The 16,349-nt window shown below is 37.7% G+C and overlaps 2 long non-coding RNA genes across 3 annotated transcripts in view; one reads left to right on the plus strand and one right to left on the minus strand.

Moving 5' to 3' along the window:
• Positions 1-1,058: 1,058 nt before the first annotated feature.
• LOC135437894 (uncharacterized) lies at positions 1,059-2,276 on the minus strand. 2 transcript variants are annotated; one of them, XR_010437769.1, is made up of 3 exons: positions 2,218-2,276; positions 1,241-1,388; positions 1,059-1,177 (listed from the first exon to the last, which is right to left on the minus strand). It is a non-coding gene; the product is annotated as an uncharacterized LOC135437894 (long non-coding RNA). The 2 variants fall into 2 exon arrangements; XR_010437768.1 differs by having other exon boundaries at positions 2,206-2,270.
• A 750-nt stretch (positions 2,277-3,026) lies between these two features.
• The window catches only part of LOC135437699 (uncharacterized), a 120,504-nt gene continuing 107,181 nt past the window's right edge, over positions 3,027-16,349 (plus strand). Inside the window, exon 1 of the long non-coding RNA XR_010437733.1 lies at positions 3,027-5,918. This is a non-coding gene — a long non-coding RNA (uncharacterized LOC135437699). The remainder of the gene's footprint in view (positions 5,919-16,349) is intronic.

Here is a 16,349-nt window from a genome sequence, read left to right on the forward strand (position 1 = left end):
TTCCGATTTATAATTTATAACGAACCGTTCTTTATAGCTTTTTTACCAAAGTAGATTGTATTTTAATTCAATCTATAATCTTAATCTCTATTAACAGCAGAGTCCATATAGACTCTGTTATATCTATGCAAGCTAGTCTCACAGCCTTAAAGATATTGCCATAGTTCAGTCATTCTGCTTCGAGCAGTGCATATGTCGGAACATTGCGGATCAGACTACTTTATCACAATCTGACGAAAATTAAGTTTATTTTAGTTTATCAGGATATCTTGTCAAAACTCGACCTGGAATAGTTTCACTTATTGCGCAAAAGATCAATATCGAGCAACTATATTATATATATGGTTGTCATTGGTATTTATTAATTTCAATGTGCTTCTGCTGAATATTTTTCCACTCACAAAAATGTTCGGATGACAAATGCATTTATGAAAATTATACAGTTAGCTTCTGATATCGGTAGCGCCTAATCTAAACGTTAGCTTCGGCTCACGGTTTGAATAAGGTAAAATTGCCGGTCTCGACCAGTTTAGTATATTTTTTAAAAATTTTATGCGGTTAGGAGGAATCAATTCGATTGGACCAATGGAAAGCCAAGTCCGTTACACATTATTGATTCCAGGAAAAATTAATTTCGATGTATGGCGTCTAGAATTTTTTTCAATTTTTTAAACATTTAAACATTTGTAAAAACTCTTGCGTAAACTCTCTTTGGAAAACTCGTTGTAGACATTAATAAAGAGAAATAAATAAAAAATTAATAAATTTTTAACTTATATTTTACCCGAAATCACATACCCTACCAAACTGTACACTTTAATAATGCAGATCTTTTATTTATATGTAAAATGTTTTCAATGCTTTAAAAATGCTTGTTGATAAAAAAAAAAAGATCAGTAAAAGATCAGGGGCGATTTCCACTTATTAAAAATATGTGAAAATAGAAAGGTCGCCAAATCCAACATTAAACTTCATTTATATATATAATATTATTTTGTGTACCAAATTGGTCGCCTTACAAAACTAAGAACATTTGTGTTTATATAGTTTAAGTTGTCATCAGATATTTATTTAAAAGAAGCTCACATATCATATTAATTTGTAAATTGTTTGAACGCAAGAAATGTAAAAGCGAAGGCAATATTTTATATCACAGTTAACTCAAGCACAAGCTCAACTACAAAAGAAGAAACTAACTAAAAATTGATGCTCCTTAGGATCAGGCAAAGATATTTCTTACACATTTCGGTGCTCCTCACCCAACCCAACCCTCGGTCTTGGCGCGTTTTTAATTAGCCGCCGCAGGGTGAATGCGCGCAATCTCCATGGGCAGAGGGCAGGTCCGGCAAGAGCGGGCAGCGGACTGTTGTTGAGAAGGGGCCGTGGTCCTTCAACCCGAAAAAGAGGCAAGCGAAAAATTGAAAATTAAAAAACTACAGGAGATTCGTTTACTGTGTGCATGTAGTCGGCACAGCGTGTATGTGTTATACCAAAAATTGAGAACCGGGCCTGACAATGATCTGCTGCTCATGAAACGCAGGCAGGCGGCAGCAGCAAGAGGAACAACAAAAACATCAAAAAATTAAAAAAAAAAAATGAAAAAAAGCTTCCCAAACCCAACAATATGTGAGTTTCGGTTGACGATGACAGTGTGAGACCCTACCTCGTGTGGAAACAAGTCTTTGGATTTGTTTGTTCTAACAAAAAATAAGAGATAGGATAATATATTTGGCAATCCTGGTGTACATGCACATACATACATACTCAGACAAATAATAATGCATGCTCATATTTCCACAAATATACACATTGTATATATTTATATATGTGTGTCTGCATCTTCCTTTTTCTAACACACATGTGTCTACATGTATTATGTATGTACCACAGTTCATTCCTCAAGCTGTCCAAGACCATATCAATTAGGGTTTTTAAATAGTCTCTAGTGAGGCTTAACTGTATTACCTACTGAAATCTGAAGTTTATACCATGGCTCTCCAAATCCAACCTAAATGTGTAGGGTACATGGCTACTCTTATTAATTGAGTGAAAATATCGAAATGTTGACAGGCGAGAGGCGCGACGCGGTGAATTACAATACATGCCGACCAAACCAAAATTGTTATATATGGAGTTTTCCCTCTTTTTCCCCTTTTCGAAAAAGTTGTATTTTATTTTGTAATAGATTTTGATGTTAAGTATTACATGCATACATACGTGCGCACGCACATGGCTGTCCGTATGACAAACTTATGTGAATGCAACCAGTTGCTACGTATGCCAACTGGCACGGCACATTGTAAGCTAGCGCGCTTCGAACTATAAACGATCGAACGTAAAACAGAAACCATGCGGTCGCAACATGTGCGCTGTGAGAGGGACGACTACAGCACGTAGCAAGCCGGCAGCGTAATGTGGGACAGAACGAGATGGCTGTAGTATCGGGCAACAACATCAACAAAAAACAAATGTCAAGCTAATAGAAATGCGACAACAAATAAAACGCACAGCGTGTAACGAGAGGCAAAGCAAGAGCGAGGGAGAAGGAACAGTTCTCTCTCGTTCTCGACTATCATAGATATAGAGCCAAAAGAGAGCTATGTTAATTAATATGCTGGCGGCTTAACAGTGTTTGCTCACAACTTTCGGCATGCAACATGTTAATGTTAACTCAACAGACACGCTCGTCGACGTCGAACTGTTGTATTTGGAACTTAACTTTTGTACTTTATATCAAACTTGTTTCCATTTTTACCGTTACAGTTGATCGTGTGCCGCGTGCCCTGTTGGACGTCTGCTCGCTCGTCTCTCGAGGCATTTAAAAATAATAAAAAAAAAAAAGTCTCTAACTCTATGTTGCCACCCGGGTGGGTAAATCTCGAAAGCCACGAGAGCAGCAAAAAAAAAATGATTTAACAACTATTAAAGTCTTTTGCGGAATCCATGCACCGCACGTGCTACAGATACAAGGGCTTGCAGCAGCATGAGATACCAAGCCGTAGGGTAAATCTTCGGATCCTCAAAGCCCTCAAATATGCCACTAGGACATGAATAAATAAACCACAGCAATTAGAGAAAGCAGAAGCAAATCATCTAGAAGATGCATTCAAACAATAAAGAAAACTAAAACAGACAAGTGCGTCGTGCCGCAGGTCTCAAAAAATCGGTTAATTGAATCAATCGAAAAGTGATTAAAAAAAAAGAACTGCTACAAATCGAACCAACTTTTAATGAATTCGCAATTTGTGATTGCTGTTGTGATTGTGGTGTGCGTGTGTGTGGTGTGTGTTCAGGATTTTAACACCTTGACACTACGGCAAAGCGTGTTTCACACATTTCCAACAAAATAACGCAAATTATAAATATGTATAAAAAAAATATACAAAATTGCTGAACAACTGTGATGGACGTCAGACTCTGACACTTGACACGTGCTCAGTTGCAGGTATAGCGCCAGGCAACGTATGCATATATCAGAGGGTCAGGGATAAGTGTGATGAAAATCGAAATGCAATTAAGCAAATTTATCAAATTATAATTAACACGAATGCTACGCAAAACATTAATAAAGTGTTACTACTTCCACAAGGCAAATGGCAAATAGAGGGCATACAGACGAGCTTCCAGCACATTGATGGAAATAATCATCAAATCATGGTTTTATAATTAAGCAAAACATTTTTAATTATGAACCCAGCGATAAGTCCAGTAAGCAGGTAATCCTTAATTGTAGTTAGTAACGCCGTTTTTCTTGGTGTACCTCCTCATAAAACAACTACTGAGCAAGGCTAGTTAAAGCTTCATTCTCGAAACAAGTCTATCAACTACTTTCTCAATCATTCGTCAAGGTCATCAAAAGCCCGCCAAAATTATTTAGATACACATGTATCTAAAGAAGTTGTAAGCATTTGGTATATATTATGAATGTACATATCTTAAAAAAATACTCAATTGGGGTAAATTCTTTGGCGATCATGATCTGAAGAAAGAGGAGTCTCCTGACCCAATTTGTATGCCCTGTACGCAGCTCTCTACTCAGTTTTAATCTGAGGAATCAATGTCATGCACAGACAAAATATGTATGTTTGCATCAATATATGTGTATATAAAATTTATTATGCATTTTAAAATTTATAGAGCTAACAATTATCATCATCAAAATTAACACCAGCCAGCTTACATTATTGTTGTCAAGCACGTTTGAACAAATAGCAGAATGTTAAAATGGTTTGATGTTGCGCTTGGTTCGATGTTGTGTTGCTTGTAGCTTGTGAGAGTGTAACAGTGCCATTGTGAGTTAGCATTAACGTAATACGCAAACTTCACTTTTAGTTTATATCCAAAAAAATTAAAGAAGTTTTACCGTTTATCAATTATTTATGTGCTCAACTTAAAAGTAACTCATTTGGATATGTTGCTCTCAAACACATTGCGAACTTGGTAAATTGGTTTAATGTTGCGCGCTTGGTTCGATGTTGTCTTGCAGCCGGTTGCTTGCCTAACATTTCTGTGTTAACAATAACATACTATGTAAACGTTGCTGTTAGTTGAATTCAAAAAAAATTTTGAATTTCCGCCCGCCTGTTTCTCAATTTTTTTCGTGTTTCTCAATTCTTATTTGGCGCTCGATCGCGACGGTCACCACCAGTGCAACTGTTGCTCATACATTGAGTGTGCCAGTGTGCACACGCGTTCATACATTTGTATGTATGTGCGTATTTCCGGTGTCAAAAAACTATAAAACGAATAAAGTGTAAAGATTCAATTATCGGTTATTCATCAAAATACCAATCGTCATATACTTGCCTATATTTTATATAAATATAATTGAATCCGTGTCTGTATGTGTGTGTGTGTGTGTGTGCTTGGCGTAACAACAGAAATCGCGTTACTGTTGTGCGCGCAGCGACTGGCGCCAACATCGATTTAATTATAAATACATCAACAATAATAATAACAATAATAGCACCATCGTTGATATGTACATATGTAGATACATTCATACACTCGTACACTCGTACATACTGTGCACTATTGTTACACACGCTGGTAGGCGTTGCTTTTTGCCATATTTCTCTCTCGTCGCCATCACGCGCTGCGGTACAAAGTTAAACTCGCCGTTGGCGTCGGAAACACACCCGTAAAAAGCCAGCAGCTCAGTGCTGGGGTATCTGCATGCATAAGGAAATGTGTCACTATGCAATTGAATAGATTCGAACTGAATTGGAAATGGTTCAAAATCAAAGCTCACAGATGAACGAACTTTGGGAATGGTTTCTGTTTCCAAGCTGAAGAATATCTACCTTCGGCTAAATCATAATTATACATAAGAATACCGTGTGCTACGCGAAACAAAATATAAGTTATAATATAATCTGTTTGCTTGCAATTACTTATTTGCAAGGACATCTGTTCACATCTTACCGGGCAGCATTAGATTCTTGATTTAAATAATTCTAATACTGTCAGGTAAAGATGTCGTCCGTGTCCTTATACATCATAAAACCACCAAAAAAAAAGAAGTTTTTTTTTTTTTTTGAATGCAATTTAATTTGCGAAAAACCATAGCCGAAAACGTAAATCGTAAAACAAGTTTTTCAATTGTGCGTGTAGGAAAACTTGCCAAGCCTGCGACTGCCGAAGGGCGACAGGCAGGGCAGCGCCGGGCAGGGCCGGGCAGGGCAGGGCAGGGCAGGGCAGGGCAAGAGGGCCCGCCAAACTGGCAGATCTTCCTGCCTGCGACTGCGGATGCCATGGACGAACAACAGAAAATTGGTCAAAATGTTGTATATACCAGAATACACATATGTATATATATTCTTTGCAGCAGCAGAGGCGCGTTTTTTTGGATGACATCAGTTGAGAGATCTTCGATGACACCGGGCTACTACTGCCTGTGCGTGTGTGTGTATGTGTGTGTGTGTGTGTGTGTGTCTGTACGTGAGCAGGTATACATTATGTATAGGGAACACAAAGAGATAGCCAGCGACAGGGACTGCGACCAAGTTAAGTGTAGAGCCCATAAAAATATATATTTTATGGTTCCGCTTCTTTTTTTGTTTTACCCCCGATCTGAGTTCCTGTTTCTTGGCTCAGCATTTCATTTTATTGTTTTGTCACAGACTAACGACGGATTTCTTAATTTTTGTACAATATTTAGTGACAAAATATGCCAGCCAATAAACTTGATGACGCCTAGCCCACACACATATGAAAACCAGCACAGCAGATTCGACTTTCCTTATAATATTTTGTATATACAAAAAGAAAGAAAAATAATAATAAACCAATTTCATTTTAGTTATGGGACATCGACCAATTTAGCTGTAGAAACGAACAGGGAACAGATTTTCTTCTGCTTACTTTGTATCCCAAACTGAATACGAGATCTTACAATGAATTCGACACTTAGTTATGTGTGCACAGCTAATCAACTAGCTGGCTGAGATGAGCTAACAAACAACTGGCAGTACTCATCTATAACTTGGTCAGCTCATCCCAAGATAAGATTGGACGCATTGGGGGCAACGGGAACGACAAGGTAAAAGCCACTCGTTAAAAAGCTAAACAACCAAGGCAATTGTCAATAGTACACGACATGGAATACAACTGTACAGACAACCAACTGTTGAGAATGCCTATACGTACATGTGTACGTCTATATAGTACAACTTAGATAATACTAACACCCTGAAGTATGGGCTGTAAACGGTTTACAACGCTCTCAACTTTTAAAGTTCTTGGCACAGTGCTTCCCATTTGTCAATAGGGCGGGGGAAATCTAATCAAGGTAACCGAAAAACACGTAAAATACGGCATTGCAATGGGCGTTAGTTTCGGTCGCCCCGTCGAGACGATTCCCAGCCAGAACGATAACGTAACCGGAACGAATATAACACCTGTTAATGAACCTGCCAGCGATACTAATGAAGAAGGCACACTCTTATTTCTCTTCAACTAAATCGCCAAAAGTCAGGCGTCCAAACGGGCCGAGTGTAGGTAACTCTTAATCCAAAGTGAATGCTAAGCCCTAGCCCTAAAGTTGAAATCAATTGAGCCCAGCCCTGACTACATATGAAATGGGCTAAACTTTGAACCGCAATTGTAATTCGATAATGCTGAACCGTATCCAAGTGGAGGTTACATTAACTTTAATACTGCGACTAAAGACCAGTTTGAAAAAGAACTTTTAGTATTTCCAATAAACTGGCACATTAGACACAATTAAAACAAGCTTAACCTAAGGCTGTTCTGGATCTTAGGTCTAACAAAATAATGCACTAAATTAGTCAGAACAAGAAAACCTGAAGCTGACTAATTTGTATTTTTGAATGCAATCTTACACAGATGTTCTCCATAAAGATAAAATAACAAATTGTATACTTCTAATATACTAATAACTCAGCAAGCAACCAGTCATTGAGAGAAGTATTCGGCCTCGAATCCCCGGCTGCTTTATGGATGTCTCATTACCCTATCCGAAGGTCGTTGCAGAACAACTTATAAATACAAATTGTAATTATAATAATATTAATAATAATTATAAAGAAAATTAAAATTATAATATAATTACACAACACAATTCACAATTTTTAATGCTAACCAAGGAGATTGGCGATACCCTTAACCACGTCTGTATTATATAACACACACACACGCCAATCTATAGTTAAGAATAGGATCCATAACTCAGCTATTTCACAACCCAGGCGAGCATGAGTTGCCCGATGACAATCAAGAACTTAACTCGGGCAAATAGAAAACCATGCCGATAGGGAAACACTTCACCAGAATATATGTACGTACGCAGAGTGCTCGCTCTCGAGGGTAGGAACTTTACTCTACTGTTCGATGCGATTGTATCGATTGGGTACTGTTAATCAAAAATGTGACCAGAGCACTTGATATCCACGCGTCAAAGATAATGATGACTTGCCTGGCAACCAGAGCAGTATCAGCCCACAAAGCCAAAAACCGGAGGGTCCTAGCCAAACCTTAGGTTAGCCAACCCATATTTAATAGCGAAAATTAATTACATATCATCGTCGAATGGGTCTATCTGAGTCAATAGCACTTGATCGAAATGGGTCCAGCAATTCATTTGAATTTCGAAAGTTATTTAGGAATATATAGTTTTCTAAGACCTACATTAGATTTTAGTATAAACCTATAAAAATTTGTTAGGAATGACATTCATACGTGGCCTTTTACCGTACCATGATCACACCTTATCACAGAGGCTTTTAAATAAATGTACATTCCGACAAAAGTAACGGCAGTGTATTAAAAATGTGTTGGTCACCGTTTGGCCATTGCGGAGGGTATCTAATCACATACAGTAAAGTGTATCTAATCATGGCCTCCAAGTGAACTGCTAGAGCACCATACGGTAAGTATCTAATCGCGACATTAGCCATTGATAAAGTTATATTAGACTCGGACGCGATTGTAGCTGGCGCCTTAAGTGCGAGTACTAGTTAGACTCTACATGAATGCCTTTTACCCACATTGACCCCTTACTATGCAATACAAAGTTCTACACTGATATGCACAGAGAAACTTATGATTATTAAATATATCACATTGTGGTTACATTCCACTACTGCTTCAGAAAAATGTCTTGGGCATTAGACGCACATTTCGATGTCATAAAGTGCAGGCAACAGAAGATCCTTAGCTGCAGCTGAATAGAGGGAAGGTCCCTAATCAATTAAAAGCCAATATATTATTCCGACCCATTGATTGGAGCTGAACTGAGCACGACAATTTGGGGGAAAACAGAAAAGAAACCAGCTGAAAATTTCAATTAAAAATGCAGCCTGTGTCTTCGAAGTCTAATGAACCCGCACGGTAAAGGTATCAGCAGGGCTTTGTAGAATTTGGCATCAAAGTCGACTCAGAGCCGTTAAGCTGGTTCTCTCCGGCAGCTAGGAGTTTCTTTTTCTGTATGCATAAATTAGTTAAACACTAATTTCCAATTCCGATTTCAGTCATGCAAATGTTAATTGACCACTTAACTTAAAACTTCATAATGATCGTTAATAATACCGAGCACGATCGCGAAGAGCGTCCACCCCAGCGACAACTGTAACCAAAAGAACAGGTTCAAATTTAAGTTAACTGACCAGGGAGCCCTTCCACCAGCCTCCAGTGATGTTCTTGGGCTCTCCAAACTCGTAAAAGATATGCAGCCTATAACAAACTTACTTAGCACAAATTATACACACACATAGATAAACTATTCACACACAGATACACAGATACATGCTGGCGAAACCTGAGAGACCTGTAGCCGGAGGCTCTTAACTGTGCATTAATGATCTTTTCTGCCAGCTCATTTTTCGCTTCGTCTCTTTTATTAATACCCTCTACCCATAAAATGGGCTAAAAAAGTGTGCTGTCAACAAGCCGAAGAAGGTATCTCTGACGGGCATGACTACTTTATAAATGTAACTTCTCCTGATCAGGCAAATAATAGCCAAACATGAATTCTTTCAAAACTTGCAATTCACTTTACTTGATCAAAGCTTTTAGCTTTCAAACTAATTTTCAACTGTTATTTAAATATCAGGATATATGTTTAAATCAGGGCAAAAAAGCTGCGGTTGTTTATAATTCAAATTGAACGTTTTCCTGGCAACAGAAACAAATATAAGCCCAAGTTAGTATATATTTTTTGCAGTTAACTAATCCATCACTTTTAGAATCAATTTAAGATTAGGTTTAAGAATGCAGTAGTCGGTAGATGAGGTGCCTAAATCTCCCAATCAACAACTAGGATCTGGATTTGCATCACAAACTAGTGTCTGAATATTAATCTTAATAATAACCAAAGTTTAACCAATAAATTAAAATATTTTTTATAAATCTAACAAAGATAGGGTCGGCAATATCATATTATTCTAACATTTCCAACAATACATATAGAGGAACTTAATGGCTTTTTTATGGAATCTGTTATACATTTGGACAAACCTTATAACTATATTTAACCTAATTGATCGGCTGGTATAAATAAATAATATATATATATATTTGATCATATATATATATTATATGAGTTGAGTTTCTGTGAATAATTGCTATATCTTGGCTTTTAACCAAAGCCAATCAACTTATTTCCTGCTTGTTTAGCTGAACTGATCGTAACTCGTCTGAAATGGGTCAAATTGTAGCGAACAAAGTGCAGGAGCAGCCGGCACATTAGCGTCCATTTATCAACGTGGCAAGCGGATCCGACCACATGACTCGTGCCACCTACCACTGACGGCAGCAGGAACAACAAACAAGAAATGACGCCTATTCTCGGCACGCCGAAGATTAAATACCCTTGCAGACATGTGGCTTGAAAGCAAAAAGCAATTTATTCAATTTCCTACGATTAATATAGTAGTACATTCTGAACAGGATTGGAATATGTAAGAAGCATAGTCAAGCTCATAAATGTTAAGTCTGGACATAATATCTTGGAAAACGAAATGGTTTTTATGCAAGATCTAATTCTTAAGTCGTCCGATCTGGCTGATAACAAGAAAAAGAAAGAGTTATGCATAGTTTCCTGCTTTTTTTTAAATGGAAGGACTAGATCTTATCAAAAAAGACAGATGGACATGACTATATCGGCTGTTTATACCGATTTTTAACATACATTCTATATGCGTTGGGAGGGATCTATGCGTTACACATTTTGTAACGAAATGATTGTACCCTCTGCTAGGGTATACAAAATGCAGAAACTGCTGCGCCATGGCAGACAATTGGCTATCCAAAACGTTGCCTAGCGCAACTAAATCTTCTCTTAGCCGCAGATAATTGAACGTCCAATTTGAAGGTAGGCATTCCCGCCGCCCCTGTTGCTCCCGTTTGCTGGAATTGGGGATGTGTACATGCTCTGGAGTTAGAGCCCGTGCCCGTTGTGCTCGTTGTATTCACATTTAACTGCCCTGCTCTTGGGCACGCCTGCTCTTTAGCGTTGTCTTTTGGTGATGCATCGCCTCGCTGATCATCAAATTAGCATTGTTCCGGTGGCTACTGAGACCTTAGCTCTGGAATGCGAACTTTTCAATATGTTTACTCATGAGTTAGCTGTTGAGCACAGTTCGTAGATATTGTAAAACCTAAATTCGATTTTGTTCATCTCTGGAAGATCTTTATTATATTCATTTATATTCAAATTTATTGATTCCAAATTTTCTACATTTTATTTTTCATGCTTTACATGATTTTCCCATTACGAAGAGCTACCATAAGACTTTGTTTGTCTTGTAATTCACATTTGTTGTCCACTTAGCATATGTATATATTAACATGAGTCTCTATATGCATTATGGATATCTTTGTATGCTTATTATACATGCATTGGGGCCACGATGCTAGCACCCGGCTGGGCCACGCGTGTGTGGCTAATACGCTGGGTTATGCTTGTAATTAAAAGCGTTCATGTTTTGTTTTCCTTTTGTTTCCATTTTTTGTTTGTATATTAGGTGAAATTCGTTGGGTTGAACTAATACAAAAACTAGCGTAAATGATGCTGAACAAATTTAGCAAACGCAAAAAGAAATACGTAAGAGTGGTCTAGTCGGGAATGACCGACTAGGATATACTCTGAACCTGCTAAACCAACTCCTTCTATGCATGTGCATATACAGAAAAACACACACAAACACATACACAAGCGCAGAGGTTGTACTTCTTCTTCATCGAGTCACACACTATTGTAAATGTCAGATTGAGTATATCATTTTCAGTTCCCAAATATGGTGCCCAACTCCGGGTATATACCAAAGGGCAAGATTGAAAATAAAACATAAGGAGTTATCCGAAAAAAGAAATATGTGTATGCTTTATATACTGTACAAGAACCTAAATGCCAAATGTTGTGTATCTAGATCTTAAATTCTTCGAGATAGGCTGTTAAAACCATATCCCATTTATGTATTTATCAATATCATCAAAATGGGATAAGATAACGAAAAAATTAGATATATTTCAAATTTCAAGTGTCTACCCTTTTAACTTTCCGAGCTCGACGATTTTTTTGAGTTACCTCTAAGGGACTTCATTTAATTTAAGATTGTGCCAACTCTTAACCGTAGGCGTCAGGAAAATTTGTTTAATTTGATATTTAGAAGAGCTCGTCAGTCGACTTCATTCAATATTTTTCACCACATCTGTAAACCTGTAGAAGATATAGGTTATACTGACTTGTCAGTTCCTCAGTGGGAAAAGCCATATAGTCTTAACACTTCGAGATATATTCAAAGTTTTAAGGCAAGTCACGAACGACGCCGTCGGCTGACAAAGGCTGGCTGCTACGCCATCAGCTATGCACCTGATCGACCATCTCAGTAAGCAATTAGCTGGCAAGAGATCTAGTCACTATCATTATGAATATGTATGAATTACTTTTATAAACGAACTGCCAACCCCAACAGCTACACTTGTACACACAACCACACACACGCACACACACATAAATACAAATTATATACACGATTAACTATCGCGCTGTAGAAAAATCACATACATATATATACGTATAAATTTAACACGTAAAAAATTAGATAAATTTGCATAGAAATTGCAATGAACCTTAACTCAAAAGTGGCAGAAGAAGAAGAAGAAGCAAAGGAATGAAAACAACAACAGCTACAGCTAACAACTAGCAGGTGGTAACAGGTTAATACAACACTGTCCAACAAAAAGTTGGTTTCTGGACCGATGTGTTTAAGAAATTATCAAATATTACATTTTACTTTTCCACAAGCCTCATTTCCACTCTTCGAAATGGATTTTCCGTATTATATAATTATAAAGCGTATTAACAGAAATTTTTTTATAGCTATGAAAGTGAGTTTGAAACCGATCGGAGGCAACTGGTGCCCATTGAAACCTGAGCTAACCAGGGAAGTGGATTTACGGTTGGAATCAATGAAAGTATTAAATATGTCTAAAACAAGTTTTCTTAAATAGCACCCGAACGGAAGAGATACAAAATAATTTATAATAGTTTTTGCTAATTTCCAATCTGAGGGTGGTTTTTTTTATAAAATCAGCGAAATACGTTTTCATTTATTATTTATGTGAAATAAGTTTGTAGCCGATCGGGGTGAACTTAACTTACAGCATTTATATAAAATATTATTTTCTGATTTAAGCCAGTAATAAATAAGTGAAATCAATAAATTATTAAGAAAAGACATTAATTATTTTTTCTGTAGTGAAATAATTGCTATTAGTATAAGTGTCAGCAATATGAAGTCTTTCTTTTGTTGCAGAGTGTTGCGTGTTGCATGAAAACTTGCTGTAGTTGTTGTAATTATTAGCAAGTCTAACCCGTAGCTGACAAACGACATAAAATACTTACAAGTGCATATGAAACAAGAAAGAACTCTTATCCTCGGCACGCCGAATATTGAATACCCTTCCGCAGACCCCTGATACATGCAAGATATCTTGAAAAAATAACTTGTGCATACATTATATCCGATATTGATAAGATTTTATCAGATAAGATTACATGTAAGGAGCATAGTGTAACCAATAAACTCAGAATTTGGATAAAACAATTTTAATAGCAAAAAGTTGTTTAAGAACATATTTTTTGACCGATCGCTCCTAAGTTAGCTATATTATACAATCTAATATCGATATATTTATATAACCGGCAGACTCCTAGAGCGACTCGGCTGTTGATACTGGTCAAGAATATATATAATTTATGGGGTCATCTTCACATTTCGTGACAAAATTAAAATACCCTCTACAAGGGTATAAAACAGTGAACGAAAAAAATAAAGACAGAGTTTTATTTTAGCCATCTTGCCAGCTACTGTTGGCTATTTTATGCATTTGGCTGTTAAGATACGATTTTTGAATTTGTGGCTTATAGATATTTATATATATATGTATACATATATATATTTCATTTTTGTTTTGCTTTATTTATAGCACAAAATTTTTGTAGCAAGTTTGCCGCCTGTTGCCGTCTTGAGCAGCGCAATGGAGCAACAACAGAGTTATTAATGCTTGGAATTTTCATAATCGAAACGAGTTTTCAACCGGCAGCCAACCAGGCAAGGAAGCACACGCGTTTACTAATGCAGACCCCCAGTCCCAGACTTGAGATCTCGACTCCGTGCTCATGGCTGCTGTTGTTGTTGTTCTTGTTGTTGTTTTAATAACTAACGCCTCTCTGGCTTGCAAAAGTCAAGCTGGCAAGCGAAGCCAAGGCGGCGCAGAGCAACGGAAGGGGCACAAGCTCCATGACTGGCAGTGGCAGAGTTATGGCAAGACAAGCACACGCCTTGCGCGAACAGGTGAAGCGTTTAACCGTACGTCGGCGGAGTCAGAGTCAAACGATCGCTTGTACCCCTCGAGAGAGGAGTATAACGACGAGGCCAATTGACTTGGCTGCAGCATTTGCCAACCTGTTGGACTTTGTCTGGTTGCTGTCTTAAAGATTGAAAGCAGTTACTGCAGTCTTATTCCACACAGCGATCTATATTTATTGAAAGCGTGCGTTTAATTAAAAAATTCTCGATTTCAACTTACATTTGAATTTGTTAAGCATTTTATCTATATATCTATATAGTTTAATAAAGCTGTTTGACCTGACTGATTGACTGATTGACTGACTGATAGACTGACTGACTGATTGGCGATCAGCACACAACCCAAACCACGGAAGCAGACAAACTAAATTCTTAACAGTGGTTGACTTAAGTGGTGTAAAAGTGAATTTGAACCGTTTGCTTGAAACTGTGATAACTGTGTCTCTATATCTATCAAGGCTGCCAAACTAAGCTGGTTCGAACCCGGAATTCAAATATACAACAATTTGGGCCCCAACCAATAAATTGATCTAATTGAACTACGAACCTAAAAACAAGATAGAGATTTTAATCCCAACCGTAAAGCAGCGACAGTTTCACAGAACTTAATTTTCAGATAGAAAAGGAAAGACTGTGAAAACCTGTGAAAAGAGCTGCATATAGTATAACGTAGTGATGAATCAATAGGCAATCCTAACTCTATATTTCCAAGCTATTGAAGTCTGTGAGGCTTTGCAGTAGAAATGTAGAATAGAATGCTAACGCGCTTCGCATTCGTATGCAAAATATGAATATTCAGGTTTCCCGGACTTATGACAAGAGCAGCCAGAAACGCATTCACTACGCCGTCGGCTTTCACTCACGTTGCATGCCACGACGACGCGAGCCCAGAGCCCAGAGCCCAACGTCAAAGGGCAGCCCCAGAGTTGCAGGTAGCCCCAGCAATGCGGCCGGCCAAATTAACCTGCTCGACATCAACGGGCAAAAGCTGTAATTTGCTTAAAAGCAGCGAACAAATAAAGGGTTTCAATGCTTGCTCTGCCAAAGACGGACATACATACAGATAATGAATCGTGAATGAGGGCTACGACTTTAACTGGGAGCTCGAGCTGAAACTGGAATTCAAACTGGAGCTAAAACTGCGATATGTGGCAGGCACCGGCGGCGGCTGCAACCGGTGGATCAGTGACAAGTGTATGCTCCATGCCGACAGCTGCCGCATTTTTGACTGGCCCGCAGAATCATCTTCATCTTTGAGCAGCAGCCAAGAGTATGCATACATGTATCTACACATATGTGTCTGTGTCTGTGTATGAGTATGTGGATGCTGCATCCAGAGCCTGGTCATAGTTTTTAATTAAGTACTTGTAGATTTTTGACTGGATGCATTGCGACGTATTCTGCATTTTGATAGAGTAGCCAAGAAACTTAACCAACGGGCAAAATTACACTGGGCCACAAGGTACAAAAATTAGTAAGTGCTAGCAAGCTATATATATATATATATATATATACAGCTGTCTAATAACAGATCAAAACAGGGATCATCTTGAGTAAATAAATATTGAACAAAATACTTTTGTTTTCAGTTATCCAACTGGCAAGTTACTTGACTCTTACTTAAAGAAATTTATTTATATTATTTGTTGCTTATATATTTTTGCTTTAAAAGGAAACCTACCTTAATTTTACGATTATATTATAGATAAATAAATATATTGTAAAATAATAAAATGGATAATCTATCTAGTGGGATGGTCAGCAGGGCGAATCCTCTTCAGGCTGTGGCGCCAACGCATAAGGATATAAAAGTAATCGATCGTTGTATCGTCTGGAGTGTTGATTACTTCAGTCCCCTGTATGACTAAAGAAGCTTAATTAATCAAATTTAATCAAAGGATTGCATCCTTGAGTCGAGACATCAATGCTGAGTTTGAACTTTGGAACTTTTGGCTGGAACTTTGCTGTGCTTTGCTATGAAAACATTTTTTGATTTTGCTGATAACATATTTCAAG

Source organism: Drosophila montana, unplaced genomic scaffold (genome assembly GCF_035044405.1).
Source record: "Drosophila montana isolate Dmon_TW-CO22-7 unplaced genomic scaffold, ASM3504440v1 contig_3833_1, whole genome shotgun sequence".
In the NCBI taxonomy this organism is placed as follows: domain Eukaryota; kingdom Metazoa; phylum Arthropoda; class Insecta; order Diptera; family Drosophilidae; genus Drosophila; species Drosophila montana.